This window comes from Ambystoma mexicanum, chromosome 1q (assembly GCF_040938575.1).
Source record: "Ambystoma mexicanum isolate Mex_15411 chromosome 1q, UKY_AmexF1_1, whole genome shotgun sequence".
Taxonomy (NCBI): domain Eukaryota; kingdom Metazoa; phylum Chordata; class Amphibia; order Caudata; family Ambystomatidae; genus Ambystoma; species Ambystoma mexicanum.
The window spans coordinates 592,501,924-592,528,962 of NC_090922.1; the positions used below are offsets into that span (position 1 = coordinate 592,501,924).

The 27,039-nt window shown below is 54.6% G+C and overlaps 30 non-coding genes across 30 annotated transcripts; all 30 read left to right on the top strand.

Annotated features, from left to right (window-relative positions):
• Positions 1 to 753: 753 nt before the first annotated feature.
• Positions 754 to 869, top strand: LOC138563893 (U5 spliceosomal RNA). Its single transcript, XR_011299866.1, has one exon. It is a non-coding gene; the product is annotated as a U5 spliceosomal RNA (small nuclear RNA).
• An 805-nt stretch (positions 870 to 1,674) lies between these two features.
• LOC138563894 (U5 spliceosomal RNA) lies at positions 1,675 to 1,790 on the top strand. The gene has a single exon (XR_011299867.1). It is a non-coding gene; the product is annotated as a U5 spliceosomal RNA (small nuclear RNA).
• An 805-nt stretch (positions 1,791 to 2,595) lies between these two features.
• Positions 2,596 to 2,711, top strand: LOC138563896 (U5 spliceosomal RNA). Its single transcript, XR_011299869.1, has one exon. It is a non-coding gene; the product is annotated as a U5 spliceosomal RNA (small nuclear RNA).
• A 770-nt stretch (positions 2,712 to 3,481) lies between these two features.
• On the top strand, positions 3,482 to 3,597 carry LOC138563897 (U5 spliceosomal RNA). Its single transcript, XR_011299870.1, has one exon. It is a non-coding gene; the product is annotated as a U5 spliceosomal RNA (small nuclear RNA).
• A 776-nt stretch (positions 3,598 to 4,373) lies between these two features.
• On the top strand, positions 4,374 to 4,489 carry LOC138563898 (U5 spliceosomal RNA). The gene has a single exon (XR_011299871.1). It is a non-coding gene; the product is annotated as a U5 spliceosomal RNA (small nuclear RNA).
• Positions 4,490 to 5,265: 776 nt separating this feature from the next.
• LOC138563899 (U5 spliceosomal RNA) lies at positions 5,266 to 5,381 on the top strand. The gene has a single exon (XR_011299872.1). It is a non-coding gene; the product is annotated as a U5 spliceosomal RNA (small nuclear RNA).
• An 805-nt stretch (positions 5,382 to 6,186) lies between these two features.
• On the top strand, positions 6,187 to 6,302 carry LOC138563900 (U5 spliceosomal RNA). Its single transcript, XR_011299873.1, has one exon. It is a non-coding gene; the product is annotated as a U5 spliceosomal RNA (small nuclear RNA).
• A 770-nt stretch (positions 6,303 to 7,072) lies between these two features.
• Positions 7,073 to 7,188, top strand: LOC138563902 (U5 spliceosomal RNA). The gene has a single exon (XR_011299875.1). It is a non-coding gene; the product is annotated as a U5 spliceosomal RNA (small nuclear RNA).
• Positions 7,189 to 7,992: 804 nt separating this feature from the next.
• On the top strand, positions 7,993 to 8,108 carry LOC138563903 (U5 spliceosomal RNA). The gene has a single exon (XR_011299876.1). It is a non-coding gene; the product is annotated as a U5 spliceosomal RNA (small nuclear RNA).
• Positions 8,109 to 8,884: 776 nt separating this feature from the next.
• On the top strand, positions 8,885 to 9,000 carry LOC138563904 (U5 spliceosomal RNA). Its single transcript, XR_011299877.1, has one exon. It is a non-coding gene; the product is annotated as a U5 spliceosomal RNA (small nuclear RNA).
• Positions 9,001 to 9,770: 770 nt separating this feature from the next.
• On the top strand, positions 9,771 to 9,886 carry LOC138563905 (U5 spliceosomal RNA). The gene has a single exon (XR_011299878.1). It is a non-coding gene; the product is annotated as a U5 spliceosomal RNA (small nuclear RNA).
• A 770-nt stretch (positions 9,887 to 10,656) lies between these two features.
• LOC138563906 (U5 spliceosomal RNA) lies at positions 10,657 to 10,772 on the top strand. Its single transcript, XR_011299879.1, has one exon. It is a non-coding gene; the product is annotated as a U5 spliceosomal RNA (small nuclear RNA).
• Positions 10,773 to 11,576: 804 nt separating this feature from the next.
• Positions 11,577 to 11,692, top strand: LOC138563908 (U5 spliceosomal RNA). Its single transcript, XR_011299881.1, has one exon. It is a non-coding gene; the product is annotated as a U5 spliceosomal RNA (small nuclear RNA).
• A 776-nt stretch (positions 11,693 to 12,468) lies between these two features.
• LOC138563909 (U5 spliceosomal RNA) lies at positions 12,469 to 12,584 on the top strand. The gene has a single exon (XR_011299882.1). It is a non-coding gene; the product is annotated as a U5 spliceosomal RNA (small nuclear RNA).
• Positions 12,585 to 13,354: 770 nt separating this feature from the next.
• On the top strand, positions 13,355 to 13,470 carry LOC138563911 (U5 spliceosomal RNA). Its single transcript, XR_011299883.1, has one exon. It is a non-coding gene; the product is annotated as a U5 spliceosomal RNA (small nuclear RNA).
• Positions 13,471 to 14,274: 804 nt separating this feature from the next.
• Positions 14,275 to 14,390, top strand: LOC138563912 (U5 spliceosomal RNA). The gene has a single exon (XR_011299884.1). It is a non-coding gene; the product is annotated as a U5 spliceosomal RNA (small nuclear RNA).
• A 777-nt stretch (positions 14,391 to 15,167) lies between these two features.
• LOC138563913 (U5 spliceosomal RNA) lies at positions 15,168 to 15,283 on the top strand. The gene has a single exon (XR_011299885.1). It is a non-coding gene; the product is annotated as a U5 spliceosomal RNA (small nuclear RNA).
• A 776-nt stretch (positions 15,284 to 16,059) lies between these two features.
• Positions 16,060 to 16,175, top strand: LOC138565072 (U5 spliceosomal RNA). The gene has a single exon (XR_011300991.1). It is a non-coding gene; the product is annotated as a U5 spliceosomal RNA (small nuclear RNA).
• A 799-nt stretch (positions 16,176 to 16,974) lies between these two features.
• On the top strand, positions 16,975 to 17,090 carry LOC138563914 (U5 spliceosomal RNA). Its single transcript, XR_011299886.1, has one exon. It is a non-coding gene; the product is annotated as a U5 spliceosomal RNA (small nuclear RNA).
• A 770-nt stretch (positions 17,091 to 17,860) lies between these two features.
• On the top strand, positions 17,861 to 17,976 carry LOC138563915 (U5 spliceosomal RNA). The gene has a single exon (XR_011299887.1). It is a non-coding gene; the product is annotated as a U5 spliceosomal RNA (small nuclear RNA).
• Positions 17,977 to 18,781: 805 nt separating this feature from the next.
• LOC138563916 (U5 spliceosomal RNA) lies at positions 18,782 to 18,897 on the top strand. Its single transcript, XR_011299888.1, has one exon. It is a non-coding gene; the product is annotated as a U5 spliceosomal RNA (small nuclear RNA).
• Positions 18,898 to 19,673: 776 nt separating this feature from the next.
• LOC138563917 (U5 spliceosomal RNA) lies at positions 19,674 to 19,789 on the top strand. Its single transcript, XR_011299889.1, has one exon. It is a non-coding gene; the product is annotated as a U5 spliceosomal RNA (small nuclear RNA).
• Positions 19,790 to 20,594: 805 nt separating this feature from the next.
• On the top strand, positions 20,595 to 20,710 carry LOC138563918 (U5 spliceosomal RNA). Its single transcript, XR_011299890.1, has one exon. It is a non-coding gene; the product is annotated as a U5 spliceosomal RNA (small nuclear RNA).
• Positions 20,711 to 21,515: 805 nt separating this feature from the next.
• Positions 21,516 to 21,631, top strand: LOC138563920 (U5 spliceosomal RNA). Its single transcript, XR_011299892.1, has one exon. It is a non-coding gene; the product is annotated as a U5 spliceosomal RNA (small nuclear RNA).
• A 770-nt stretch (positions 21,632 to 22,401) lies between these two features.
• LOC138563921 (U5 spliceosomal RNA) lies at positions 22,402 to 22,517 on the top strand. The gene has a single exon (XR_011299893.1). It is a non-coding gene; the product is annotated as a U5 spliceosomal RNA (small nuclear RNA).
• A 776-nt stretch (positions 22,518 to 23,293) lies between these two features.
• On the top strand, positions 23,294 to 23,409 carry LOC138563922 (U5 spliceosomal RNA). Its single transcript, XR_011299894.1, has one exon. It is a non-coding gene; the product is annotated as a U5 spliceosomal RNA (small nuclear RNA).
• A 776-nt stretch (positions 23,410 to 24,185) lies between these two features.
• Positions 24,186 to 24,301, top strand: LOC138563923 (U5 spliceosomal RNA). Its single transcript, XR_011299895.1, has one exon. It is a non-coding gene; the product is annotated as a U5 spliceosomal RNA (small nuclear RNA).
• Positions 24,302 to 25,106: 805 nt separating this feature from the next.
• On the top strand, positions 25,107 to 25,222 carry LOC138563924 (U5 spliceosomal RNA). The gene has a single exon (XR_011299896.1). It is a non-coding gene; the product is annotated as a U5 spliceosomal RNA (small nuclear RNA).
• A 770-nt stretch (positions 25,223 to 25,992) lies between these two features.
• On the top strand, positions 25,993 to 26,108 carry LOC138563925 (U5 spliceosomal RNA). The gene has a single exon (XR_011299897.1). It is a non-coding gene; the product is annotated as a U5 spliceosomal RNA (small nuclear RNA).
• Positions 26,109 to 26,912: 804 nt separating this feature from the next.
• Positions 26,913 to 27,028, top strand: LOC138563927 (U5 spliceosomal RNA). The gene has a single exon (XR_011299898.1). It is a non-coding gene; the product is annotated as a U5 spliceosomal RNA (small nuclear RNA).
• Positions 27,029 to 27,039: the final 11 nt, after the last annotated feature.

Below are 27,039 nucleotides of genomic sequence, written 5' to 3' on the forward strand. Positions count from 1 at the left end.
AGAAACAGAGCAAATGAAAGCGCAAAGCCTGCTTTTCAGCTGTTGGCTTGCACCCCCCAGCTGTCAGTCAGCCTTTGCAGGGGTCCTCGCAGCACAGCCAGGCTGATGCTTTGCAGTGGTAGCCAGAGGGGGGAGCCTTTAGCTAATGCTTGCTGCTGTCGCCACCTGCTGGTGAGCCAGCAGAGGCTGGCTCCAAGCTAGCATCCAGGAGGATATGGCCCCAGTGGGCAGGGGTTTGGGCCCGGGCCCCGATCGGCTGACGAACGCCTGACAAACGCCGTTCTTTGCCCGCTGGCAGCCCAGGAGGCCCAGCACCCGTGCAAGACAGGGTGAGGGCGGAAAATGATCCCTGTGTCCTGAGAAAGGAGAGAGCGGGCTGCTTCTTCAACATCCTGGGGGAGGAGCCCCATCTCTGGGGCCCAAAAGAAAATCTCACGCCTGCCTCCCAGAAGCCCTAGACCTTATGTAAACGAGGGGAGTCCTCAGGCAAAGGCAGACTCTGCCTGCCTTTTGGCCAATGTCACATGGCCTGCGGTCTGGAGAAATTTGCATACCCACAATCCCCTGCCAGGTTTCATGACTTTGGATGGGATTGCTTGCAAATAAAGTCATTCTGCCACGGGTTCGGAGCCCGATAGCATTCTCCATTCGCTTCATCTCAAAAAGCGTCATCGTGTGCACTGCTTCACTAAGTCACCCTGAGCTAGTGAGGTGTTGCATTTTTTGCGGCCGCAGTCGGGGCCACTAGAGCGCATACTCTGGTTTCTCTTCAAACCGAATAAATCTTTCGCCTTTTACTAAAGATTTCCGTGGAGAGGAACATTAAAGAGTTTCACTCAATTTTTTGAAGCCCTGCCAAGTGCAGGGTTACCTATGCTGGTTAAAAAAAAAAAGAAACAGAGCAAATGAAAGCGCAAAGCCTGCTTTTCAGCTGTTGGCTTGCACCCCCCAGCTGTCAGTCAGCCTTTGCAGGGGTCCTCGCAGCACAGCCAGGCTGATGCTTTGCAGTGGTAGCCAGAGGGGGGAGCCTTTAGCTAATGCTTGCTGCTGTCGCCACCTGCTGGTGAGCCAGCAGAGGCTGGCTCCAAGCTAGCATCCAGGAGGATATGGCCCCAGTGGGCAGGGGTTTGGGCCCGGGCCCCGATCGGCTGACAAACGCCTGACAAACGCCGTCCTTTGCCCGGCGGGCTTTGCCCTGGCGGGCAAAAGAACCTGGCAGCCCAGGAGGCCCAGCACCCGTGCAAGACAGGGTGAGGGCGGAAAATGACCCCTGTGTCCTGAGAAAGGAGAGAGCGGGCTGCTTTTTCAACATCCTGGGGGAGGAGCCCCATCTCTGGGGCCCAAAAGAAAATCTCACGCCTGCCTCCCAGAAGCCCTAGACCTTATGTAAACGAGGGGAGTCCTCAGGCAAAGGCAGACTCTGCCTGCCTTTTGGCCAATGTCACATGGCCTGCGGTCTGGAGAAATTTGCATACCCACAATCCCCTGCCAGGTTTCATGACTTTGGATGGGATTGCTTGCAAATAAAGTCATTCTGCCACGGGTTCGGAGCCCGATAGCATTCTCCATTCGCTTCATCTCAAAAAGCGTCATCGTGTGCACTGCTTCACTAAGTCACCCTGAGCTAGTGAGGTGTTGCATTTTTTGCGGCCGCAGTCGGGGCCACTAGAGCGCATACTCTGGTTTCTCTTCAAACCGAATAAATCTTTCGCCTTTTACTAAAGATTTCCGTGGAGAGGAACATTAAAGAGTTTCACTCAATTTTTTGAAGCCCTGCCAAGTGCAGGGTTACCTATGCTGGTTAAAAAAAAAAAGAAACAGAGCAAATGAAAGCGCAAAGCCTGCTTTTCAGCTGTTGGCTTGCACCCCCCAGCTGTCAGTCAGCCTTTGCAGGGGTCCTCGCAGCACAGCCAGGCTGATGCTTTGCAGTGGTAGCCAGAGGGGGGAGCCTTTAGCTAATGCTTGCTGCTGTCGCCACCTGCTGGTGAGCCAGCAGAGGCTGGCTCCAAGCTAGCATCCAGGAGGATATGGCCCCAGTGGGCAGGGGTTTGGGCCCGGGCCCCGATCGGCTGACGAACGCCTGACAAACGCCGTCCTTTGCCCGGCGGGCTTTGCCCTGGCGGGCAAAAGAACCTGGCAGCCCAGGAGGCCCAGCACCCGTGCAAGACAGGGTGAGGGCGGAAAATGACCCCTGTGTCCTGAGAAAGGAGAGAGCGGGCTGCTTTTTCAACATCCTGGGGGAGGAGCCCCATCTCTGGGGCCCAAAAGAAAATCTCACGCCTGCCTCCCAGAAGCCCTAGACCTTATGTAAACGAGGGGAGTCCTCAGGCAAAGGCAGACTCTGCCTGCCTTTTGGCCAATGTCACATGGCCTGCGGTCTGGAGAAATTTGCATACCCACAATCCCCTGCCAGGTTTCATGACTTTGGATGGGATTGCTTGCAAATAAAGTCATTCTGCCACGGGTTCGGAGCCCGATAGCATTCTCCATTCGCTTCATCTCAAAAAGCGTCATCGTGTGCACTGCTTCACTAAGTCACCCTGAGCTAGTGAGGTGTTGCATTTTTTGCGGCCGCAGTCGGGGCCACTAGAGCGCATACTCTGGTTTCTCTTCAAACCGAATAAATCTTTCGCCTTTTACTAAAGATTTCCGTGGAGAGGAACATTAAAGAGTTTCACTCAATTTTTTGAAGCCCTGCCAAGTGCAGGGTTACCTATGCTGGTTAAAAAGAAACAGAGCAAATGAAAGCGCAAAGCCTGCTTTTCAGCTGTTGGCTTGCACCCCCCAGCTGTCAGTCAGCCTTTGCAGGGGTCCTCGCAGCACAGCCAGGCTGATGCCTTGCAGTGGTAGCCAGAGGGGGGAGCCTTTAGCTAATGCTTGCTGCTGTCGCCACCTGCTGGTGAGCCAGCAGAGGCTGGCTCCAAGCTAGCATCCAGGAGGATATGGCCCCAGTGGGCAGGGGTTTGGGCCCGGGCCCCGATCGGCTGACGAACGCCTGACAAACGCCGTCCTTTGCCCGCTGGCAGCCCAGGAGGCCCAGCACCCGTGCAAGACAGGGTGAGGGCGGAAAATGACCCCTGTGTCCTGAGAAAGGAGAGAGCGGGCTGCTTTTTCAACATCCTGGGGGAGGAGCCCCATCTCTGGGGCCCAAAAGAAAATCTCACGCCTGCCTCCCAGAAGCCCTAGACCTTATGTAAACGAGGGGAGTCCTCAGGCAAAGGCAGACTCTGCCTGCCTTTTGGCCAATGTCACATGGCCTGCGGTCTGGAGAAATTTGCATACCCACAATCCCCTGCCAGGTTTCATGACTTTGGATGGGATTGCTTGCAAATAAAGTCATTCTGCCACGGGTTCGGAGCCCGATAGCATTCTCCATTCGCTTCATCTCAAAAAGCGTCATCGTGTGCACTGCTTCACTAAGTCACCCTGAGCTAGTGAGGTGTTGCATTTTTTGCGGCCGCAGTCGGGGCCACTAGAGCGCATACTCTGGTTTCTCTTCAAACCGAATAAATCTTTCGCCTTTTACTAAAGATTTCCGTGGAGAGGAACATTAAAGAGTTTCACTCAATTTTTTGAAGCCCTGCCAAGTGCAGGGTTACCTATGCTGGTTAAAAAAAAAAAGAAACAGAGCAAATGAAAGCGCAAAGCCTGCTTTTCAGCTGTTGGCTTGCACCCCCCAGCTGTCAGTCAGCCTTTGCAGGGGTCCTCGCAGCACAGCCAGGCTGATGCTTTGCAGTGGTAGCCAGAGGGGGGAGCCTTTAGCTAATGCTTGCTGCTGTCGCCACCTGCTGGTGAGCCAGCAGAGGCTGGCTCCAAGCTAGCATCCAGGAGGATATGGCCCCAGTGGGCAGGGGTTTGGGCCCGGGCCCCGATCGGCTGACGAACGCCTGACAAACGCCGTTCTTTGCCCGCTGGCAGCCCAGGAGGCCCAGCACCCGTGCAAGACAGGGTGAGGGCGGAAAATGATCCCTGTGTCCTGAGAAAGGAGAGAGCGGGCTGCTTCTTCAACATCCTGGGGGAGGAGCCCCATCTCTGGGGCCCAAAAGAAAATCTCACGCCTGCCTCCCAGAAGCCCTAGACCTTATGTAAACGAGGGGAGTCCTCAGGCAAAGGCAGACTCTGCCTGCCTTTTGGCCAATGTCACATGGCCTGCGGTCTGGAGAAATTTGCATACCCACAATCCCCTGCCAGGTTTCATGACTTTGGATGGGATTGCTTGCAAATAAAGTCATTCTGCCACGGGTTCGGAGCCCGATAGCATTCTCCATTCGCTTCATCTCAAAAAGCGTCATCGTGTGCACTGCTTCACTAAGTCACCCTGAGCTAGTGAGGTGTTGCATTTTTTGCGGCCGCAGTCGGGGCCACTAGAGCGCATACTCTGGTTTCTCTTCAAACCGAATAAATCTTTCGCCTTTTACTAAAGATTTCCGTGGAGAGGAACATTAAAGAGTTTCACTCAATTTTTTGAAGCCCTGCCAAGTGCAGGGTTACCTATGCTGGTTAAAAAAAAAAAGAAACAGAGCAAATGAAAGCGCAAAGCCTGCTTTTCAGCTGTTGGCTTGCACCCCCCAGCTGTCAGTCAGCCTTTGCAGGGGTCCTCGCAGCACAGCCAGGCTGATGCTTTGCAGTGGTAGCCAGAGGGGGGAGCCTTTAGCTAATGCTTGCTGCTGTCGCCACCTGCTGGTGAGCCAGCAGAGGCTGGCTCCAAGCTAGCATCCAGGAGGATATGGCCCCAGTGGGCAGGGGTTTGGGCCCGGGCCCCGATCGGCTGACGAACGCCTGACAAACGCCGTTCTTTGCCCGCTGGCAGCCCAGGAGGCCCAGCACCCGTGCAAGACAGGGTGAGGGCGGAAAATGATCCCTGTGTCCTGAGAAAGGAGAGAGCGGGCTGCTTCTTCAACATCCTGGGGGAGGAGCCCCATCTCTGGGGCCCAAAAGAAAATCTCACGCCTGCCTCCCAGAAGCCCTAGACCTTATGTAAACGAGGGGAGTCCTCAGGCAAAGGCAGACTCTGCCTGCCTTTTGGCCAATGTCACATGGCCTGCGGTCTGGAGAAATTTGCATACCCACAATCCCCTGCCAGGTTTCATGACTTTGGATGGGATTGCTTGCAAATAAAGTCATTCTGCCACGGGTTCGGAGCCCGATAGCATTCTCCATTCGCTTCATCTCAAAAAGCGTCATCGTGTGCACTGCTTCACTAAGTCACCCTGAGCTAGTGAGGTGTTGCATTTTTTGCGGCCGCAGTCGGGGCCACTAGAGCGCATACTCTGGTTTCTCTTCAAACCGAATAAATCTTTCGCCTTTTACTAAAGATTTCCGTGGAGAGGAACATTAAAGAGTTTCACTCAATTTTTTGAAGCCCTGCCAAGTGCAGGGTTACCTATGCTGGTTAAAAAAAAAAAGAAACAGAGCAAATAAAAGCGCAAAGCCTGCTTTTCAGCTGTTGGCTTGCACCCCCCAGCTGTCAGTCAGCCTTTGCAGGGGTCCTCGCAGCACAGCCAGGCTGATGCCTTGCAGTGGTAGCCAGAGGGGGGAGCCTTTAGCTAATGCTTGCTGCTGTTGCCACCTGCTGGTGAGCCAGCAGAGGCTGGCTCCAAGCTAGCATCCAGGAGGATATGGCCCCAGTGGGCAGGGGTTTGGGCCCGGGCCCCGATCGGCTGACGAACGCCTGACAAACGCCGTCCTTTGCCCGGCGGGCTTTGCCCTGGCGGGCAAAAGAACCTGGCAGCCCAGGAGGCCCAGCACCCGTGCAAGACAGGGTGAGGGCGGAAAATGACCCCTGTGTCCTGAGAAAGGAGAGAGCGGGCTGCTTTTTCAACATCCTGGGGGAGGAGCCCCATCTCTGGGGCCCAAAAGAAAATCTCACGCCTGCCTCCCAGAAGCCCTAGACCTTATGTAAACGAGGGGAGTCCTCAGGCAAAGGCAGACTCTGCCTGCCTTTTGGCCAATGTCACATGGCCTGCGGTCTGGAGAAATTTGCATACCCACAATCCCCTGCCAGGTTTCATGACTTTGGATGGGATTGCTTGCAAATAAAGTCATTCTGCCACGGGTTCGGAGCCCGATAGCATTCTCCATTCGCTTCATCTCAAAAAGCGTCATCGTGTGCACTGCTTCACTAAGTCACCCTGAGCTAGTGAGGTGTTGCATTTTTTGCGGCCGCAGTCGGGGCCACTAGAGCGCATACTCTGGTTTCTCTTCAAACCGAATAAATCTTTCGCCTTTTACTAAAGATTTCCGTGGAGAGGAACATTAAAGAGTTTCACTCAATTTTTTGAAGCCCTGCCAAGTGCAGGGTTACCTATGCTGGTTAAAAAGAAACAGAGCAAATGAAAGCGCAAAGCCTGCTTTTCAGCTGTTGGCTTGCACCCCCCAGCTGTCAGTCAGCCTTTGCAGGGGTCCTCGCAGCACAGCCAGGCTGATGCCTTGCAGTGGTAGCCAGAGGGGGGAGCCTTTAGCTAATGCTTGCTGCTGTCGCCACCTGCTGGTGAGCCAGCAGAGGCTGGCTCCAAGCTAGCATCCAGGAGGATATGGCCCCAGTGGGCAGGGGTTTGGGCCCGGGCCCCGATCGGCTGACGAACGCCTGACAAACGCCGTCCTTTGCCCGCTGGCAGCCCAGGAGGCCCAGCACCCGTGCAAGACAGGGTGAGGGCGGAAAATGACCCCTGTGTCCTGAGAAAGGAGAGAGCGGGCTGCTTCTTCAACATCCTGGGGGAGGAGCCCCATCTCTGGGGCCCAAAAGAAAATCTCACGCCTGCCTCCCAGAAGCCCTAGACCTTATGTAAACGAGGGGAGTCCTCAGGCAAAGGCAGACTCTGCCTGCCTTTTGGCCAATGTCACATGGCCTGCGGTCTGGAGAAATTTGCATACCCACAATCCCCTGCCAGGTTTCATGACTTTGGATGGGATTGCTTGCAAATAAAGTCATTCTGCCACGGGTTCGGAGCCCGATAGCATTCTCCATTCGCTTCATCTCAAAAAGCGTCATTGTGTGCACTGCTTCACTAAGTCACCCTGAGCTAGTGAGGTGTTGCATTTTTTGCGGCCGCAGTCGGGGCCACTAGAGCGCATACTCTGGTTTCTCTTCAAACCGAATAAATCTTTCGCCTTTTACTAAAGATTTCCGTGGAGAGGAACATTAAAGAGTTTCACTCAATTTTTTGAAGCCCTGCCAAGTGCAGGGTTACCTATGCTGGTTAAAAAAAAAAGAAACAGAGCAAATGAAAGCGCAAAGCCTGCTTTTCAGCTGTTGGCTTGCACCCCCCAGCTGTCAGTCAGCCTTTGCAGGGGTCCTCGCAGCACAGCCAGGCTGATGCCTTGCAGTGGTAGCCAGAGGGGGGAGCCTTTAGCTAATGCTTGCTGCTGTTGCCACCTGCTGGTGAGCCAGCAGAGGCTGGCTCCAAGCTAGCATCCAGGAGGATATGGCCCCAGTGGGCAGGGGTTTGGGCCCGGGCCCCGATCGGCTGACGAACGCCTGACAAACGCCGTCCTTTGCCCGGCGGGCTTTGCCCTGGCGGGCAAAAGAACCTGGCAGCCCAGGAGGCCCAGCACCCGTGCAAGACAGGGTGAGGGCGGAAAATGACCCCTGTGTCCTGAGAAAGGAGAGAGCGGGCTGCTTTTTCAACATCCTGGGGGAGGAGCCCCATCTCTGGGGCCCAAAAGAAAATCTCACGCCTGCCTCCCAGAAGCCCTAGACCTTATGTAAACGAGGGGAGTCCTCAGGCAAAGGCAGACTCTGCCTGCCTTTTGGCCAATGTCACATGGCCTGCGGTCTGGAGAAATTTGCATACCCACAATCCCCTGCCAGGTTTCATGACTTTGGATGGGATTGCTTGCAAATAAAGTCATTCTGCCACGGGTTCGGAGCCCGATAGCATTCTCCATTCGCTTCATCTCAAAAAGCGTCATCGTGTGCACTGCTTCACTAAGTCACCCTGAGCTAGTGAGGTGTTGCATTTTTTGCGGCCGCAGTCGGGGCCACTAGAGCGCATACTCTGGTTTCTCTTCAAACCGAATAAATCTTTCGCCTTTTACTAAAGATTTCCGTGGAGAGGAACATTAAAGAGTTTCACTCAATTTTTTGAAGCCCTGCCAAGTGCAGGGTTACCTATGCTGGTTAAAAAAAAAAAGAAACAGAGCAAATGAAAGCGCAAAGCCTGCTTTTCAGCTGTTGGCTTGCACCCCCCAGCTGTCAGTCAGCCTTTGCAGGGGTCCTCGCAGCACAGCCAGGCTGATGCTTTGCAGTGGTAGCCAGAGGGGGGAGCCTTTAGCTAATGCTTGCTGCTGTCGCCACCTGCTGGTGAGCCAGCAGAGGCTGGCTCCAAGCTAGCATCCAGGAGGATATGGCCCCAGTGGGCAGGGGTTTGGGCCCGGGCCCCGATCGGCTGACGAACGCCTGACAAACGCCGTTCTTTGCCCGCTGGCAGCCCAGGAGGCCCAGCACCCGTGCAAGACAGGGTGAGGGCGGAAAATGATCCCTGTGTCCTGAGAAAGGAGAGAGCGGGCTGCTTCTTCAACATCCTGGGGGAGGAGCCCCATCTCTGGGGCCCAAAAGAAAATCTCACGCCTGCCTCCCAGAAGCCCTAGACCTTATGTAAACGAGGGGAGTCCTCAGGCAAAGGCAGACTCTGCCTGCCTTTTGGCCAATGTCACATGGCCTGCGGTCTGGAGAAATTTGCATACCCACAATCCCCTGCCAGGTTTCATGACTTTGGATGGGATTGCTTGCAAATAAAGTCATTCTGCCACGGGTTCGGAGCCCGATAGCATTCTCCATTCGCTTCATCTCAAAAAGCGTCATCGTGTGCACTGCTTCACTAAGTCACCCTGAGCTAGTGAGGTGTTGCATTTTTTGCGGCCGCAGTCGGGGCCACTAGAGCGCATACTCTGGTTTCTCTTCAAACCGAATAAATCTTTCGCCTTTTACTAAAGATTTCCGTGGAGAGGAACATTAAAGAGTTTCACTCAATTTTTTGAAGCCCTGCCAAGTGCAGGGTTACCTATGCTGGTTAAAAAGAAACAGAGCAAATGAAAGCGCAAAGCCTGCTTTTCAGCTGTTGGCTTGCACCCCCCAGCTGTCAGTCAGCCTTTGCAGGGGTCCTCGCAGCACAGCCAGGCTGATGCCTTGCAGTGGTAGCCAGAGGGGGGAGCCTTTAGCTAATGCTTGCTGCTGTTGCCACCTGCTGGTGAGCCAGCAGAGGCTGGCTCCAAGCTAGCATCCAGGAGGATATGGCCCCAGTGGGCAGGGGTTTGGGCCCGGGCCCCGATCGGCTGACGAACGCCTGACAAACGCCGTCCTTTGCCCGCTGGCAGCCCAGGAGGCCCAGCACCCGTGCAAGACAGGGTGAGGGCGGAAAATGACCCCTGTGTCCTGAGAAAGGAGAGAGCGGGCTGCTTCTTCAACATCCTGGGGGAGGAGCCCCATCTCTGGGGCCCAAAAGAAAATCTCACGCCTGCCTCCCAGAAGCCCTAGACCTTATGTAAACGAGGGGAGTCCTCAGGCAAAGGCAGACTCTGCCTGCCTTTTGGCCAATGTCACATGGCCTGCGGTCTGGAGAAATTTGCATACCCACAATCCCCTGCCAGGTTTCATGACTTTGGATGGGATTGCTTGCAAATAAAGTCATTCTGCCACGGGTTCGGAGCCCGATAGCATTCTCCATTCGCTTCATCTCAAAAAGCGTCATCGTGTGCACTGCTTCACTAAGTCACCCTGAGCTAGTGAGGTGTTGCATTTTTTGCGGCCGCAGTCGGGGCCACTAGAGCGCATACTCTGGTTTCTCTTCAAACCGAATAAATCTTTCGCCTTTTACTAAAGATTTCCGTGGAGAGGAACATTAAAGAGTTTCACTCAATTTTTTGAAGCCCTGCCAAGTGCAGGGTTACCTATGCTGGTTAAAAAGAAACAGAGCAAATGAAAGCGCAAAGCCTGCTTTTCAGCTGTTGGCTTGCACCCCCCAGCTGTCAGTCAGCCTTTGCAGGGGTCCTCGCAGCACAGCCAGGCTGATGCCTTGCAGTGGTAGCCAGAGGGGGGAGCCTTTAGCTAATGCTTGCTGCTGTCGCCACCTGCTGGTGAGCCAGCAGAGGCTGGCTCCAAGCTAGCATCCAGGAGGATATGGCCCCAGTGGGCAGGGGTTTGGGCCCGGGCCCCGATCGGCTGACGAACGCCTGACAAACGCCGTCCTTTGCCCGCTGGCAGCCCAGGAGGCCCAGCACCCGTGCAAGACAGGGTGAGGGCGGAAAATGACCCCTGTGTCCTGAGAAAGGAGAGAGCGGGCTGCTTCTTCAACATCCTGGGGGAGGAGCCCCATCTCTGGGGCCCAAAAGAAAATCTCACGCCTGCCTCCCAGAAGCCCTAGACCTTATGTAAACGAGGGGAGTCCTCAGGCAAAGGCAGACTCTGCCTGCCTTTTGGCCAATGTCACATGGCCTGCGGTCTGGAGAAATTTGCATACCCACAATCCCCTGCCAGGTTTCATGACTTTGGATGGGATTGCTTGCAAATAAAGTCATTCTGCCACGGGTTCGGAGCCCGATAGCATTCTCCATTCGCTTCATCTCAAAAAGCGTCATTGTGTGCACTGCTTCACTAAGTCACCCTGAGCTAGTGAGGTGTTGCATTTTTTGCGGCCGCAGTCGGGGCCACTAGAGCGCATACTCTGGTTTCTCTTCAAACCGAATAAATCTTTCGCCTTTTACTAAAGATTTCCGTGGAGAGGAACATTAAAGAGTTTCACTCAATTTTTTGAAGCCCTGCCAAGTGCAGGGTTACCTATGCTGGTTAAAAAAAAAAGAAACAGAGCAAATGAAAGCGCAAAGCCTGCTTTTCAGCTGTTGGCTTGCACCCCCCAGCTGTCAGTCAGCCTTTGCAGGGGTCCTCGCAGCACAGCCAGGCTGATGCCTTGCAGTGGTAGCCAGAGGGGGGAGCCTTTAGCTAATGCTTGCTGCTGTTGCCACCTGCTGGTGAGCCAGCAGAGGCTGGCTCCAAGCTAGCATCCAGGAGGATATGGCCCCAGTGGGCAGGGGTTTGGGCCCGGGCCCCGATCGGCTGACGAACGCCTGACAAACGCCGTCCTTTGCCCGGCGGGCTTTGCCCTGGCGGGCAAAAGAACCTGGCAGCCCAGGAGGCCCAGCACCCGTGCAAGACAGGGTGAGGGCGGAAAATGACCCCTGTGTCCTGAGAAAGGAGAGAGCGGGCTGCTTTTTCAACATCCTGGGGGAGGAGCCCCATCTCTGGGGCCCAAAAGAAAATCTCACGCCTGCCTCCCAGAAGCCCTAGACCTTATGTAAACGAGGGGAGTCCTCAGGCAAAGGCAGACTCTGCCTGCCTTTTGGCCAATGTCACATGGCCTGCGGTCTGGAGAAATTTGCATACCCACAATCCCCTGCCAGGTTTCATGACTTTGGATGGGATTGCTTGCAAATAAAGTCATTCTGCCACGGGTTCGGAGCCCGATAGCATTCTCCATTCGCTTCATCTCAAAAAGCGTCATCGTGTGCACTGCTTCACTAAGTCACCCTGAGCTAGTGAGGTGTTGCATTTTTTGCGGCCGCAGTCGGGGCCACTAGAGCGCATACTCTGGTTTCTCTTCAAACCGAATAAATCTTTCGCCTTTTACTAAAGATTTCCGTGGAGAGGAACATTAAAGAGTTTCACTCAATTTTTTGAAGCCCTGCCAAGTGCAGGGTTACCTATGCTGGTTAAAAAAAAAAAGAAACAGAGCAAATGAAAGCGCAAAGCCTGCTTTTCAGCTGTTGGCTTGCACCCCCCAGCTGTCAGTCAGCCTTTGCAGGGGTCCTCGCAGCACAGCCAGGCTGATGCTTTGCAGTGGTAGCCAGAGGGGGGAGCCTTTAGCTAATGCTTGCTGCTGTCGCCACCTGCTGGTGAGCCAGCAGAGGCTGGCTCCAAGCTAGCATCCAGGAGGATATGGCCCCAGTGGGCAGGGGTTTGGGCCCGGGCCCCGATCGGCTGACGAACGCCTGACAAACGCCGTTCTTTGCCCGCTGGCAGCCCAGGAGGCCCAGCACCCGTGCAAGACAGGGTGAGGGCGGAAAATGATCCCTGTGTCCTGAGAAAGGAGAGAGCGGGCTGCTTCTTCAACATCCTGGGGGAGGAGCCCCATCTCTGGGGCCCAAAAGAAAATCTCACGCCTGCCTCCCAGAAGCCCTAGACCTTATGTAAACGAGGGGAGTCCTCAGGCAAAGGCAGACTCTGCCTGCCTTTTGGCCAATGTCACATGGCCTGCGGTCTGGAGAAATTTGCATACCCACAATCCCCTGCCAGGTTTCATGACTTTGGATGGGATTGCTTGCAAATAAAGTCATTCTGCCACGGGTTCGGAGCCCGATAGCATTCTCCATTCGCTTCATCTCAAAAAGCGTCATCGTGTGCACTGCTTCACTAAGTCACCCTGAGCTAGTGAGGTGTTGCATTTTTTGCGGCCGCAGTCGGGGCCACTAGAGCGCATACTCTGGTTTCTCTTCAAACCGAATAAATCTTTCGCCTTTTACTAAAGATTTCCGTGGAGAGGAACATTAAAGAGTTTCACTCAATTTTTTGAAGCCCTGCCAAGTGCAGGGTTACCTATGCTGGTTAAAAAGAAACAGAGCAAATGAAAGCGCAAAGCCTGCTTTTCAGCTGTTGGCTTGCACCCCCCAGCTGTCAGTCAGCCTTTGCAGGGGTCCTCGCAGCACAGCCAGGCTGATGCCTTGCAGTGGTAGCCAGAGGGGGGAGCCTTTAGCTAATGCTTGCTGCTGTTGCCACCTGCTGGTGAGCCAGCAGAGGCTGGCTCCAAGCTAGCATCCAGGAGGATATGGCCCCAGTGGGCAGGGGTTTGGGCCCGGGCCCCGATCGGCTGACGAACGCCTGACAAACGCCGTCCTTTGCCCGCTGGCAGCCCAGGAGGCCCAGCACCCGTGCAAGACAGGGTGAGGGCGGAAAATGACCCCTGTGTCCTGAGAAAGGAGAGAGCGGGCTGCTTCTTCAACATCCTGGGGGAGGAGCCCCATCTCTGGGGCCCAAAAGAAAATCTCACGCCTGCCTCCCAGAAGCCCTAGACCTTATGTAAACGAGGGGAGTCCTCAGGCAAAGGCAGACTCTGCCTGCCTTTTGGCCAATGTCACATGGCCTGCGGTCTGGAGAAATTTGCATACCCACAATCCCCTGCCAGGTTTCATGACTTTGGATGGGATTGCTTGCAAATAAAGTCATTCTGCCACGGGTTCGGAGCCCGATAGCATTCTCCATTCGCTTCATCTCAAAAAGCGTCATTGTGTGCACTGCTTCACTAAGTCACCCTGAGCTAGTGAGGTGTTGCATTTTTTGCGGCCGCAGTCGGGGCCACTAGAGCGCATACTCTGGTTTCTCTTCAAACCGAATAAATCTTTCGCCTTTTACTAAAGATTTCCGTGGAGAGGAACATTAAAGAGTTTCACTCAATTTTTTGAAGCCCTGCCAAGTGCAGGGTTACCTATGCTGGTTAAAAAAAAAAGAAACAGAGCAAATGAAAGCGCAAAGCCTGCTTTTCAGCTGTTGGCTTGCACCCCCCAGCTGTCAGTCAGCCTTTGCAGGGGTCCTCGCAGCACAGCCAGGCTGATGCCTTGCAGTGGTAGCCAGAGGGGGGAGCCTTTAGCTAATGCTTGCTGCTGTTGCCACCTGCTGGTGAGCCAGCAGAGGCTGGCTCCAAGCTAGCATCCAGGAGGATATGGCCCCAGTGGGCAGGGGTTTGGGCCCGGGCCCCGATCGGCTGACGAACGCCTGACAAACGCCGTCCTTTGCCCGGCGGGCTTTGCCCTGGCGGGCAAAAGAACCTGGCAGCCCAGGAGGCCCAGCACCCGTGCAAGACAGGGTGAGGGCGGAAAATGACCCCTGTGTCCTGAGAAAGGAGAGAGCGGGCTGCTTTTTCAACATCCTGGGGGAGGAGCCCCATCTCTGGGGCCCAAAAGAAAATCTCACGCCTGCCTCCCAGAAGCCCTAGACCTTATGTAAACGAGGGGAGTCCTCAGGCAAAGGCAGACTCTGCCTGCCTTTTGGCCAATGTCACATGGCCTGCGGTCTGGAGAAATTTGCATACCCACAATCCCCTGCCAGGTTTCATGACTTTGGATGGGATTGCTTGCAAATAAAGTCATTCTGCCACGGGTTCGGAGCCCGATAGCATTCTCCATTCGCTTCATCTCAAAAAGCGTCATCGTGTGCACTGCTTCACTAAGTCACCCTGAGCTAGTGAGGTGTTGCATTTTTTGCGGCCGCAGTCGGGGCCACTAGAGCGCATACTCTGGTTTCTCTTCAAACCGAATAAATCTTTCGCCTTTTACTAAAGATTTCCGTGGAGAGGAACATTAAAGAGTTTCACTCAATTTTTTGAAGCCCTGCCAAGTGCAGGGTTACCTATGCTGGTTAAAAAAAAAAAGAAACAGAGCAAATGAAAGCGCAAAGCCTGCTTTTCAGCTGTTGGCTTGCACCCCCCCAGCTGTCAGTCAGCCTTTGCAGGGGTCCTCGCAGCACAGCCAGGCTGATGCTTTGCAGTGGTAGCCAGAGGGGGGAGCCTTTAGCTAATGCTTGCTGCTGTCGCCACCTGCTGGTGAGCCAGCAGAGGCTGGCTCCAAGCTAGCATCCAGGAGGATATGGCCCCAGTGGGCAGGGGTTTGGGCCCGGGCCCCGATCGGCTGACGAACGCCTGACAAACGCCGTTCTTTGCCCGCTGGCAGCCCAGGAGGCCCAGCACCCGTGCAAGACAGGGTGAGGGCGGAAAATGATCCCTGTGTCCTGAGAAAGGAGAGAGCGGGCTGCTTCTTCAACATCCTGGGGGAGGAGCCCCATCTCTGGGGCCCAAAAGAAAATCTCACGCCTGCCTCCCAGAAGCCCTAGACCTTATGTAAACGAGGGGAGTCCTCAGGCAAAGGCAGACTCTGCCTGCCTTTTGGCCAATGTCACATGGCCTGCGGTCTGGAGAAATTTGCATACCCACAATCCCCTGCCAGGTTTCATGACTTTGGATGGGATTGCTTGCAAATAAAGTCATTCTGCCACGGGTTCGGAGCCCGATAGCATTCTCCATTCGCTTCATCTCAAAAAGCGTCATCGTGTGCACTGCTTCACTAAGTCACCCTGAGCTAGTGAGGTGTTGCATTTTTTGCGGCCGCAGTCGGGGCCACTAGAGCGCATACTCTGGTTTCTCTTCAAACCGAATAAATCTTTCGCCTTTTACTAAAGATTTCCGTGGAGAGGAACATTAAAGAGTTTCACTCAATTTTTTGAAGCCCTGCCAAGTGCAGGGTTACCTATGCTGGTTAAAAAAAAAAAGAAACAGAGCAAATGAAAGCGCAAAGCCTGCTTTTCAGCTGTTGGCTTGCACCCCCCAGCTGTCAGTCAGCCTTTGCAGGGGTCCTTGCAGCACAGCCAGGCTGATGCCTTGCAGTGGTAGCCAGAGGGGGGAGCCTTTAGCTAATGCTTGCTGCTGTCGCCACCTGCTGGTGAGCCAGCAGAGGCTGGCTCCAAGCTAGCATCCAGGAGGATATGGCCCCAGTGGGCAGGGGTTTGGGCCCGGGCCCCGATCGGCTGACGAACGCCTGACAAACGCCGTCCTTTGCCCGCTGGCAGCCCAGGAGGCCCAGCACCCGTGCAAGACAGGGTGAGGGCGGAAAATGACCCCTGTGTCCTGAGAAAGGAGAGAGCGGGCTGCTTCTTCAACATCCTGGGGGAGGAGCCCCATCTCTGGGGCCCAAAAGAAAATCTCACGCCTGCCTCCCAGAAGCCCTAGACCTTATGTAAACGAGGGGAGTCCTCAAGCAAAAGCAGACTCTGCCTGCCTTTTGGCCAATGTTACATGGCCTGCGGTCTGGAGAAATTTGCATACCCACAATCCCCTGCCAGGTTTCATGACTTTGGATGGGATTGCTTGCAAATAAAGTCATTCTGCCACGGGTTCGGAGCCCGATGGCATTCTCCATTCGCTTCATCTCAAAAAGCGTCATCGTGTGCACTGCTTCACTAAGTCACCCTGAGCTAGTGAGGTGTTGCATTTTTTGCGGCCGCAGTCGGGGCCACTAGAGCGCATACTCTGGTTTCTCTTCAAACCGAATAAATCTTTCGCCTTTTACTAAAGATTTCCGTGGAGAGGAACATTAAAGAGTTTCACTCAATGTTTTGAAGCCCTGCCAAGTGCAGGGTTACCTATGCTGGTTAAAAAGAAACAGAGCAAATGAAAGCGCAAAGCCTGCTTTTCAGCTGTTGGCTTGCACCCCCCAGCTGTCAGTCAGCCTTTGCAGGGGTCCTCGCAGCACAGCCAGGCTGATGCCTTGCAGTGGTAGCCAGAGGGGGGAGCCTTTAGCTAATGCTTGCTGCTGTCGCCACCTGCTGGTGAGCCAGCAGAGGCTGGCTCCAAGCTAGCATCCAGGAGGATATGGCCCCAGTGGGCAGGGGTTTGGGCCCGGGCCCCGATCGCCTGACAAACGCCTGACAAACGCCGTCCTTTGCCCGGCGGGCTTTGCCCTGGCGGGCAAAAGAACCTGGCAGCCCAGGAGGCCCAGCACCCGTGCAAGACAGGGTGAGGGCGGAAAATGACCCCTGTGTCCTGAGAAAGGAGAGAGCGGGCTGCTTTTTCAACATCCTGGGGGAGGAGCCCCATCTCTGGGGCCCAAAAGAAAATCTCACGCCTGCCTCCCAGAAGCCCTAGACCTTATGTAAACGAGGGGAGTCCTCAGGCAAAGGCAGACTCTGCCTGCCTTTTGGCCAATGTCACATGGCCTGCGGTCTGGAGAAATTTGCATACCCACAATCCCCTGCCAGGTTTCATGACTTTGGATGGGATTGCTTGCAAATAAAGTCATTCTGCCACGGGTTCGGAGCCCGATAGCATTCTCCATTCGCTTCATCTCAAAAAGCGTCATCGTGTGCACTGCTTCACTAAGTCACCCTGAGCTAGTGAGGTGTTGCATTTTTTGCGGCCGCAGTCGGGGCCACTAGAGCGCATACTCTGGTTTCTCTTCAAACCGAATAAATCTTTCGCCTTTTACTAAAGATTTCCGTGGAGAGGAACATTAAAGAGTTTCACTCAATTTTTTGAAGCCCTGCCAAGTGCAGGGTTACCTATGCTGGTTAAAAAGAAACAGAGCAAATGAAAGCGCAAAGCCTGCTTTTCAGCTGTTGGCTTGCACCCCCCAGCTGTCAGTCAGCCTTTGCAGGGGTCCTCGCAGCACAGCCAGGCTGATGCCTTGCAGTGGTAGCCAGAGGGGGGAGCCTTTAGCTAATGCTTGCTGCTGTCGCCACCTGCTGGTGAGCCAGCAGAGGCTGGCTCCAAGCTAGCATCCAGGAGGATATGGCCCCAGTGGGCAGGGGTTTGGGCCCGGGCCCCGATCGGCTGACGAACGCCTGACAAACGCCGTCCTTTGCCCGCTGGCAGCCCAGGAGGCCCAGCACCCGTGCAAGACAGGGTGAGGGCGGAAAATGACCCCTGTGTCCTGAGAAAGGAGAGAGCGGGCTGCTTCTTCAACATCCTGGGGGAGGAGCCCCATCTCTGGGGCCCAAAAGAAAATCTCACGCCTGCCTCCCAGAAGCCCTAGACCTTATGTAAACGAGGGGAGTCCTCAGGCAAAGGCAGACTCTGCCTGCCTTTTGGCCAATGTCACATGGCCTGCGGTCTGGAGAAATTTGCATACCCACAATCCCCTGCCAGGTTTCATGACTTTGGATGGGATTGCTTGCAAATAAAGTCATTCTGCCACGGGTTCGGAGCCCGATAGCATTCTCCATTCGCTTCATCTCAAAAAGCGTCATTGTGTGCACTGCTTCACTAAGTCACCCTGAGCTAGTGAGGTGTTGCATTTTTTGCGGCCGCAGTCGGGGCCACTAGAGCGCATACTCTGGTTTCTCTTCAAACCGAATAAATCTTTCGCCTTTTACTAAAGATTTCCGTGGAGAGGAACATTAAAGAGTTTCACTCAATTTTTTGAAGCCCTGCCAAGTGCAGGGTTACCTATGCTGGTTAAAAAAAAAAAGAAACAGAGCAAATAAAAGCGCAAAGCCTGCTTTTCAGCTGTTGGCTTGCACCCCCCAGCTGTCAGTCAGCCTTTGCAGGGGTCCTCGCAGCACAGCCAGGCTGATGCCTTGCAGTGGTAGCCAGAGGGGGGAGCCTTTAGCTAATGCTTGCTGCTGTTGCCACCTGCTGGTGAGCCAGCAGAGGCTGGCTCCAAGCTAGCATCCAGGAGGATATGGCCCCAGTGGGCAGGGGTTTGGGCCCGGGCCCCGATCGGCTGACGAACGCCTGACAAACGCCGTCCTTTGCCCGGCGGGCTTTGCCCTGGCGGGCAAAAGAACCTGGCAGCCCAGGAGGCCCAGCACCCGTGCAAGACAGGGTGAGGGCGGAAAATGACCCCTGTGTCCTGAGAAAGGAGAGAGCGGGCTGCTTTTTCAACATCCTGGGGGAGGAGCCCCATCTCTGGGGCCCAAAAGAAAATCTCACGCCTGCCTCCCAGAAGCCCTAGACCTTATGTAAACGAGGGGAGTCCTCAGGCAAAGGCAGACTCTGCCTGCCTTTTGGCCAATGTCACATGGCCTGCGGTCTGGAGAAATTTGCATACCCACAATCCCCTGCCAGGTTTCATGACTTTGGATGGGATTGCTTGCAAATAAAGTCATTCTGCCACGGGTTCGGAGCCCGATAGCATTCTCCATTCGCTTCATCTCAAAAAGCGTCATCGTGTGCACTGCTTCACTAAGTCACCCTGAGCTAGTGAGGTGTTGCATTTTTTGCGGCCGCAGTCGGGGCCACTAGAGCGCATACTCTGGTTTCTCTTCAAACCGAATAAATCTTTCGCCTTTTACTAAAGATTTCCGTGGAGAGGAACATTAAAGAGTTTCACTCAATTTTTTGAAGCCCTGCCAAGTGCAGGGTTACCTATGCTGGTTAAAAAAAAAAAGAAACAGAGCAAATGAAAGCGCAAAGCCTGCTTTTCAGCTGTTGGCTTGCACCCCCCAGCTGTCAGTCAGCCTTTGCAGGGGTCCTCGCAGCACAGCCAGGCTGATGCTTTGCAGTGGTAGCCAGAGGGGGGAGCCTTTAGCTAATGCTTGCTGCTGTCGCCACCTGCTGGTGAGCCAGCAGAGGCTGGCTCCAAGCTAGCATCCAGGAGGATATGGCCCCAGTGGGCAGGGGTTTGGGCCCGGGCCCCGATCGGCTGACGAACGCCTGACAAACGCCGTTCTTTGCCCGCTGGCAGCCCAGGAGGCCCAGCACCCGTGCAAGACAGGGTGAGGGCGGAAAATGATCCCTGTGTCCTGAGAAAGGAGAGAGCGGGCTGCTTCTTCAACATCCTGGGGGAGGAGCCCCATCTCTGGGGCCCAAAAGAAAATCTCACGCCTGCCTCCCAGAAGCCCTAGACCTTATGTAAACGAGGGGAGTCCTCAGGCAAAGGCAGACTCTGCCTGCCTTTTGGCCAATGTCACATGGCCTGCGGTCTGGAGAAATTTGCATACCCACAATCCCCTGCCAGGTTTCATGACTTTGGATGGGATTGCTTGCAAATAAAGTCATTCTGCCACGGGTTCGGAGCCCGATAGCATTCTCCATTCGCTTCATCTCAAAAAGCGTCATCGTGTGCACTGCTTCACTAAGTCACCCTGAGCTAGTGAGGTGTTGCATTTTTTGCGGCCGCAGTCGGGGCCACTAGAGCGCATACTCTGGTTTCTCTTCAAACCGAATAAATCTTTCGCCTTTTACTAAAGATTTCCGTGGAGAGGAACATTAAAGAGTTTCACTCAATTTTTTGAAGCCCTGCCAAGTGCAGGGTTACCTATGCTGGTTAAAAAAAAAAAGAAACAGAGCAAATGAAAGCGCAAAGCCTGCTTTTCAGCTGTTGGCTTGCACCCCCCAGCTGTCAGTCAGCCTTTGCAGGGGTCCTCGCAGCACAGCCAGGCTGATGCTTTGCAGTGGTAGCCAGAGGGGGGAGCCTTTAGCTAATGCTTGCTGCTGTCGCCACCTGCTGGTGAGCCAGCAGAGGCTGGCTCCAAGCTAGCATCCAGGAGGATATGGCCCCAGTGGGCAGGGGTTTGGGCCCGGGCCCCGATCGGCTGACAAACGCCTGACAAACGCCGTCCTTTGCCCGGCGGGCTTTGCCCTGGCGGGCAAAAGAACCTGGCAGCCCAGGAGGCCCAGCACCCGTGCAAGACAGGGTGAGGGCGGAAAATGACCCCTGTGTCCTGAGAAAGGAGAGAGCGGGCTGCTTTTTCAACATCCTGGGGGAGGAGCCCCATCTCTGGGGCCCAAAAGAAAATCTCACGCCTGCCTCCCAGAAGCCCTAGACCTTATGTAAACGAGGGGAGTCCTCAGGCAAAGGCAGACTCTGCCTGCCTTTTGGCCAATGTCACATGGCCTGCGGTCTGGAGAAATTTGCATACCCACAATCCCCTGCCAGGTTTCATGACTTTGGATGGGATTGCTTGCAAATAAAGTCATTCTGCCACGGGTTCGGAGCCCGATAGCATTCTCCATTCGCTTCATCTCAAAAAGCGTCATCGTGTGCACTGCTTCACTAAGTCACCCTGAGCTAGTGAGGTGTTGCATTTTTTGCGGCCGCAGTCGGGGCCACTAGAGCGCATACTCTGGTTTCTCTTCAAACCGAATAAATCTTTCGCCTTTTACTAAAGATTTCCGTGGAGAGGAACATTAAAGAGTTTCACTCAATTTTTTGAAGCCCTGCCAAGTGCAGGGTTACCTATGCTGGTTAAAAAAAAAAAGAAACAGAGCAAATGAAAGCGCAAAGCCTGCTTTTCAGCTGTTGGCTTGCACCCCCCAGCTGTCAGTCAGCCTTTGCAGGGGTCCTCGCAGCACAGCCAGGCTGATGCTTTGCAGTGGTAGCCAGAGGGGGGAGCCTTTAGCTAATGCTTGCTGCTGTCGCCACCTGCTGGTGAGCCAGCAGAGGCTGGCTCCAAGCTAGCATCCAGGAGGATATGGCCCCAGTGGGCAGGGGTTTGGGCCCGGGCCCCGATCGGCTGACGAACGCCTGACAAACGCCGTCCTTTGCCCGGCGGGCTTTGCCCTGGCGGGCAAAAGAACCTGGCAGCCCAGGAGGCCCAGCACCCGTGCAAGACAGGGTGAGGGCGGAAAATGACCCCTGTGTCCTGAGAAAGGAGAGAGCGGGCTGCTTTTTCAACATCCTGGGGGAGGAGCCCCATCTCTGGGGCCCAAAAGAAAATCTCACGCCTGCCTCCCAGAAGCCCTAGACCTTATGTAAACGAGGGGAGTCCTCAGGCAAAGGCAGACTCTGCCTGCCTTTTGGCCAATGTCACATGGCCTGCGGTCTGGAGAAATTTGCATACCCACAATCCCCTGCCAGGTTTCATGACTTTGGATGGGATTGCTTGCAAATAAAGTCATTCTGCCACGGGTTCGGAGCCCGATAGCATTCTCCATTCGCTTCATCTCAAAAAGCGTCATCGTGTGCACTGCTTCACTAAGTCACCCTGAGCTAGTGAGGTGTTGCATTTTTTGCGGCCGCAGTCGGGGCCACTAGAGCGCATACTCTGGTTTCTCTTCAAACCGAATAAATCTTTCGCCTTTTACTAAAGATTTCCGTGGAGAGGAACATTAAAGAGTTTCACTCAATTTTTTGAAGCCCTGCCAAGTGCAGGGTTACCTATGCTGGTTAAAAAGAAACAGAGCAAATGAAAGCGCAAAGCCTGCTTTTCAGCTGTTGGCTTGCACCCCCCAGCTGTCAGTCAGCCTTTGCAGGGGTCCTCGCAGCACAGCCAGGCTGATGCCTTGCAGTGGTAGCCAGAGGGGGGAGCCTTTAGCTAATGCTTGCTGCTGTCGCCACCTGCTGGTGAGCCAGCAGAGGCTGGCTCCAAGCTAGCATCCAGGAGGATATGGCCCCAGTGGGCAGGGGTTTGGGCCCGGGCCCCGATCGGCTGACGAACGCCTGACAAACGCCGTCCTTTGCCCGCTGGCAGCCCAGGAGGCCCAGCACCCGTGCAAGACAGGGTGAGGGCGGAAAATGACCCCTGTGTCCTGAGAAAGGAGAGAGCGGGCTGCTTTTTCAACATCCTGGGGGAGGAGCCCCATCTCTGGGGCCCAAAAGAAAATCTCACGCCTGCCTCCCAGAAGCCCTAGACCTTATGTAAACGAGGGGAGTCCTCAGGCAAAGGCAGACTCTGCCTGCCTTTTGGCCAATGTCACATGGCCTGCGGTCTGGAGAAATTTGCATACCCACAATCCCCTGCCAGGTTTCATGACTTTGGATGGGATTGCTTGCAAATAAAGTCATTCTGCCACGGGTTCGGAGCCCGATAGCATTCTCCATTCGCTTCATCTCAAAAAGCGTCATCGTGTGCACTGCTTCACTAAGTCACCCTGAGCTAGTGAGGTGTTGCATTTTTTGCGGCCGCAGTCGGGGCCACTAGAGCGCATACTCTGGTTTCTCTTCAAACCGAATAAATCTTTCGCCTTTTACTAAAGATTTCCGTGGAGAGGAACATTAAAGAGTTTCACTCAATTTTTTGAAGCCCTGCCAAGTGCAGGGTTACCTATGCTGGTTAAAAAAAAAAAGAAACAGAGCAAATGAAAGCGCAAAGCCTGCTTTTCAGCTGTTGGCTTGCACCCCCCAGCTGTCAGTCAGCCTTTGCAGGGGTCCTCGCAGCACAGCCAGGCTGATGCTTTGCAGTGGTAGCCAGAGGGGGGAGCCTTTAGCTAATGCTTGCTGCTGTCGCCACCTGCTGGTGAGCCAGCAGAGGCTGGCTCCAAGCTAGCATCCAGGAGGATATGGCCCCAGTGGGCAGGGGTTTGGGCCCGGGCCCCGATCGGCTGACGAACGCCTGACAAACGCCGTTCTTTGCCCGCTGGCAGCCCAGGAGGCCCAGCACCCGTGCAAGACAGGGTGAGGGCGGAAAATGATCCCTGTGTCCTGAGAAAGGAGAGAGCGGGCTGCTTCTTCAACATCCTGGGGGAGGAGCCCCATCTCTGGGGCCCAAAAGAAAATCTCACGCCTGCCTCCCAGAAGCCCTAGACCTTATGTAAACGAGGGGAGTCCTCAGGCAAAGGCAGACTCTGCCTGCCTTTTGGCCAATGTCACATGGCCTGCGGTCTGGAGAAATTTGCATACCCACAATCCCCTGCCAGGTTTCATGACTTTGGATGGGATTGCTTGCAAATAAAGTCATTCTGCCACGGGTTCGGAGCCCGATAGCATTCTCCATTCGCTTCATCTCAAAAAGCGTCATCGTGTGCACTGCTTCACTAAGTCACCCTGAGCTAGTGAGGTGTTGCATTTTTTGCGGCCGCAGTCGGGGCCACTAGAGCGCATACTCTGGTTTCTCTTCAAACCGAATAAATCTTTCGCCTTTTACTAAAGATTTCCGTGGAGAGGAACATTAAAGAGTTTCACTCAATTTTTTGAAGCCCTGCCAAGTGCAGGGTTACCTATGCTGGTTAAAAAAAAAAAGAAACAGAGCAAATGAAAGCGCAAAGCCTGCTTTTCAGCTGTTGGCTTGCACCCCCCAGCTGTCAGTCAGCCTTTGCAGGGGTCCTCGCAGCACAGCCAGGCTGATGCTTTGCAGTGGTAGCCAGAGGGGGGAGCCTTTAGCTAATGCTTGCTGCTGTCGCCACCTGCTGGTGAGCCAGCAGAGGCTGGCTCCAAGCTAGCATCCAGGAGGATATGGCCCCAGTGGGCAGGGGTTTGGGCCCGGGCCCCGATCGGCTGACGAACGCCTGACAAACGCCGTTCTTTGCCCGCTGGCAGCCCAGGAGGCCCAGCACCCGTGCAAGACAGGGTGAGGGCGGAAAATGATCCCTGTGTCCTGAGAAAGGAGAGAGCGGGCTGCTTCTTCAACATCCTGGGGGAGGAGCCCCATCTCTGGGGCCCAAAAGAAAATCTCACGCCTGCCTCCCAGAAGCCCTAGACCTTATGTAAACGAGGGGAGTCCTCAGGCAAAGGCAGACTCTGCCTGCCTTTTGGCCAATGTCACATGGCCTGCGGTCTGGAGAAATTTGCATACCCACAATCCCCTGCCAGGTTTCATGACTTTGGATGGGATTGCTTGCAAATAAAGTCATTCTGCCACGGGTTCGGAGCCCGATAGCATTCTCCATTCGCTTCATCTCAAAAAGCGTCATCGTGTGCACTGCTTCACTAAGTCACCCTGAGCTAGTGAGGTGTTGCATTTTTTGCGGCCGCAGTCGGGGCCACTAGAGCGCATACTCTGGTTTCTCTTCAAACCGAATAAATCTTTCGCCTTTTACTAAAGATTTCCGTGGAGAGGAACATTAAAGAGTTTCACTCAATTTTTTGAAGCCCTGCCAAGTGCAGGGTTACCTATGCTGGTTAAAAAAAAAAAGAAACAGAGCAAATAAAAGCGCAAAGCCTGCTTTTCAGCTGTTGGCTTGCACCCCCCAGCTGTCAGTCAGCCTTTGCAGGGGTCCTCGCAGCACAGCCAGGCTGATGCCTTGCAGTGGTAGCCAGAGGGGGGAGCCTTTAGCTAATGCTTGCTGCTGTTGCCACCTGCTGGTGAGCCAGCAGAGGCTGGCTCCAAGCTAGCATCCAGGAGGATATGGCCCCAGTGGGCAGGGGTTTGGGCCCGGGCCCCGATCGGCTGACGAACGCCTGACAAACGCCGTCCTTTGCCCGGCGGGCTTTGCCCTGGCGGGCAAAAGAACCTGGCAGCCCAGGAGGCCCAGCACCCGTGCAAGACAGGGTGAGGGCGGAAAATGACCCCTGTGTCCTGAGAAAGGAGAGAGCGGGCTGCTTTTTCAACATCCTGGGGGAGGAGCCCCATCTCTGGGGCCCAAAAGAAAATCTCACGCCTGCCTCCCAGAAGCCCTAGACCTTATGTAAACGAGGGGAGTCCTCAGGCAAAGGCAGACTCTGCCTGCCTTTTGGCCAATGTCACATGGCCTGCGGTCTGGAGAAATTTGCATACCCACAATCCCCTGCCAGGTTTCATGACTTTGGATGGGATTGCTTGCAAATAAAGTCATTCTGCCACGGGTTCGGAGCCCGATAGCATTCTCCATTCGCTTCATCTCAAAAAGCGTCATCGTGTGCACTGCTTCACTAAGTCACCCTGAGCTAGTGAGGTGTTGCATTTTTTGCGGCCGCAGTCGGGGCCACTAGAGCGCATACTCTGGTTTCTCTTCAAACCGAATAAATCTTTCGCCTTTTACTAAAGATTTCCGTGGAGAGGAACATTAAAGAGTTTCACTCAATTTTTTGAAGCCCTGCCAAGTGCAGGGTTACCTATGCTGGTTAAAAAGAAACAGAGCAAATGAAAGCGCAAAGCCTGCTTTTCAGCTGTTGGCTTGCACCCCCCAGCTGTCAGTCAGCCTTTGCAGGGGTCCTCGCAGCACAGCCAGGCTGATGCCTTGCAGTGGTAGCCAGAGGGGGGAGCCTTTAGCTAATGCTTGCTGCTGTCGCCACCTGCTGGTGAGCCAGCAGAGGCTGGCTCCAAGCTAGCATCCAGGAGGATATGGCCCCAGTGGGCAGGGGTTTGGGCCCGGGCCCCGATCGGCTGACGAACGCCTGACAAACGCCGTCCTTTGCCCGCTGGCAGCCCAGGAGGCCCAGCACCCGTGCAAGACAGGGTGAGGGCGGAAAATGACCCCTGTGTCCTGAGAAAGGAGAGAGCGGGCTGCTTCTTCAACATCCTGGGGGAGGAGCCCCATCTCTGGGGCCCAAAAGAAAATCTCACGCCTGCCTCCCAGAAGCCCTAGACCTTATGTAAACGAGGGGAGTCCTCAGGCAAAGGCAGACTCTGCCTGCCTTTTGGCCAATGTCACATGGCCTGCGGTCTGGAGAAATTTGCATACCCACAATCCCCTGCCAGGTTTCATGACTTTGGATGGGATTGCTTGCAAATAAAGTCATTCTGCCACGGGTTCGGAGCCCGATAGCATTCTCCATTCGCTTCATCTCAAAAAGCGTCATTGTGTGCACTGCTTCACTAAGTCACCCTGAGCTAGTGAGGTGTTGCATTTTTTGCGGCCGCAGTCGGGGCCACTAGAGCGCATACTCTGGTTTCTCTTCAAACCGAATAAATCTTTCGCCTTTTACTAAAGATTTCCGTGGAGAGGAACATTAAAGAGTTTCACTCAATTTTTTGAAGCCCTGCCAAGTGCAGGGTTACCTATGCTGGTTAAAAAAAAAAGAAACAGAGCAAATGAAAGCGCAAAGCCTGCTTTTCAGCTGTTGGCTTGCACCCCCCAGCTGTCAGTCAGCCTTTGCAGGGGTCCTCGCAGCACAGCCAGGCTGATGCCTTGCAGTGGTAGCCAGAGGGGGGAGCCTTTAGCTAATGCTTGCTGCTGTTGCCACCTGCTGGTGAGCCAGCAGAGGCTGGCTCCAAGCTAGCATCCAGGAGGATATGGCCCCAGTGGGCAGGGGTTTGGGCCCGGGCCCCGATCGGCTGACGAACGCCTGACAAACGCCGTCCTTTGCCCGGCGGGCTTTGCCCTGGCGGGCAAAAGAACCTGGCAGCCCAGGAGGCCCAGCACCCGTGCAAGACAGGGTGAGGGCGGAAAATGACCCCTGTGTCCTGAGAAAGGAGAGAGCGGGCTGCTTTTTCAACATCCTGGGGGAGGAGCCCCATCTCTGGGGCCCAAAAGAAAATCTCACGCCTGCCTCCCAGAAGCCCTAGACCTTATGTAAACGAGGGGAGTCCTCAGGCAAAGGCAGACTCTGCCTGCCTTTTGGCCAATGTCACATGGCCTGCGGTCTGGAGAAATTTGCATACCCACAATCCCCTGCCAGGTTTCATGACTTTGGATGGGATTGCTTGCAAATAAAGTCATTCTGCCACGGGTTCGGAGCCCGATAGCATTCTCCATTCGCTTCATCTCAAAAAGCGTCATCGTGTGCACTGCTTCACTAAGTCACCCTGAGCTAGTGAGGTGTTGCATTTTTTGCGGCCGCAGTCGGGGCCACTAGAGCGCATACTCTGGTTTCTCTTCAAACCGAATAAATCTTTCGCCTTTTACTAAAGATTTCCGTGGAGAGGAACATTAAAGAGTTTCACTCAATTTTTTGAAGCCCTGCCAAGTGCAGGGTTACCTATGCTGG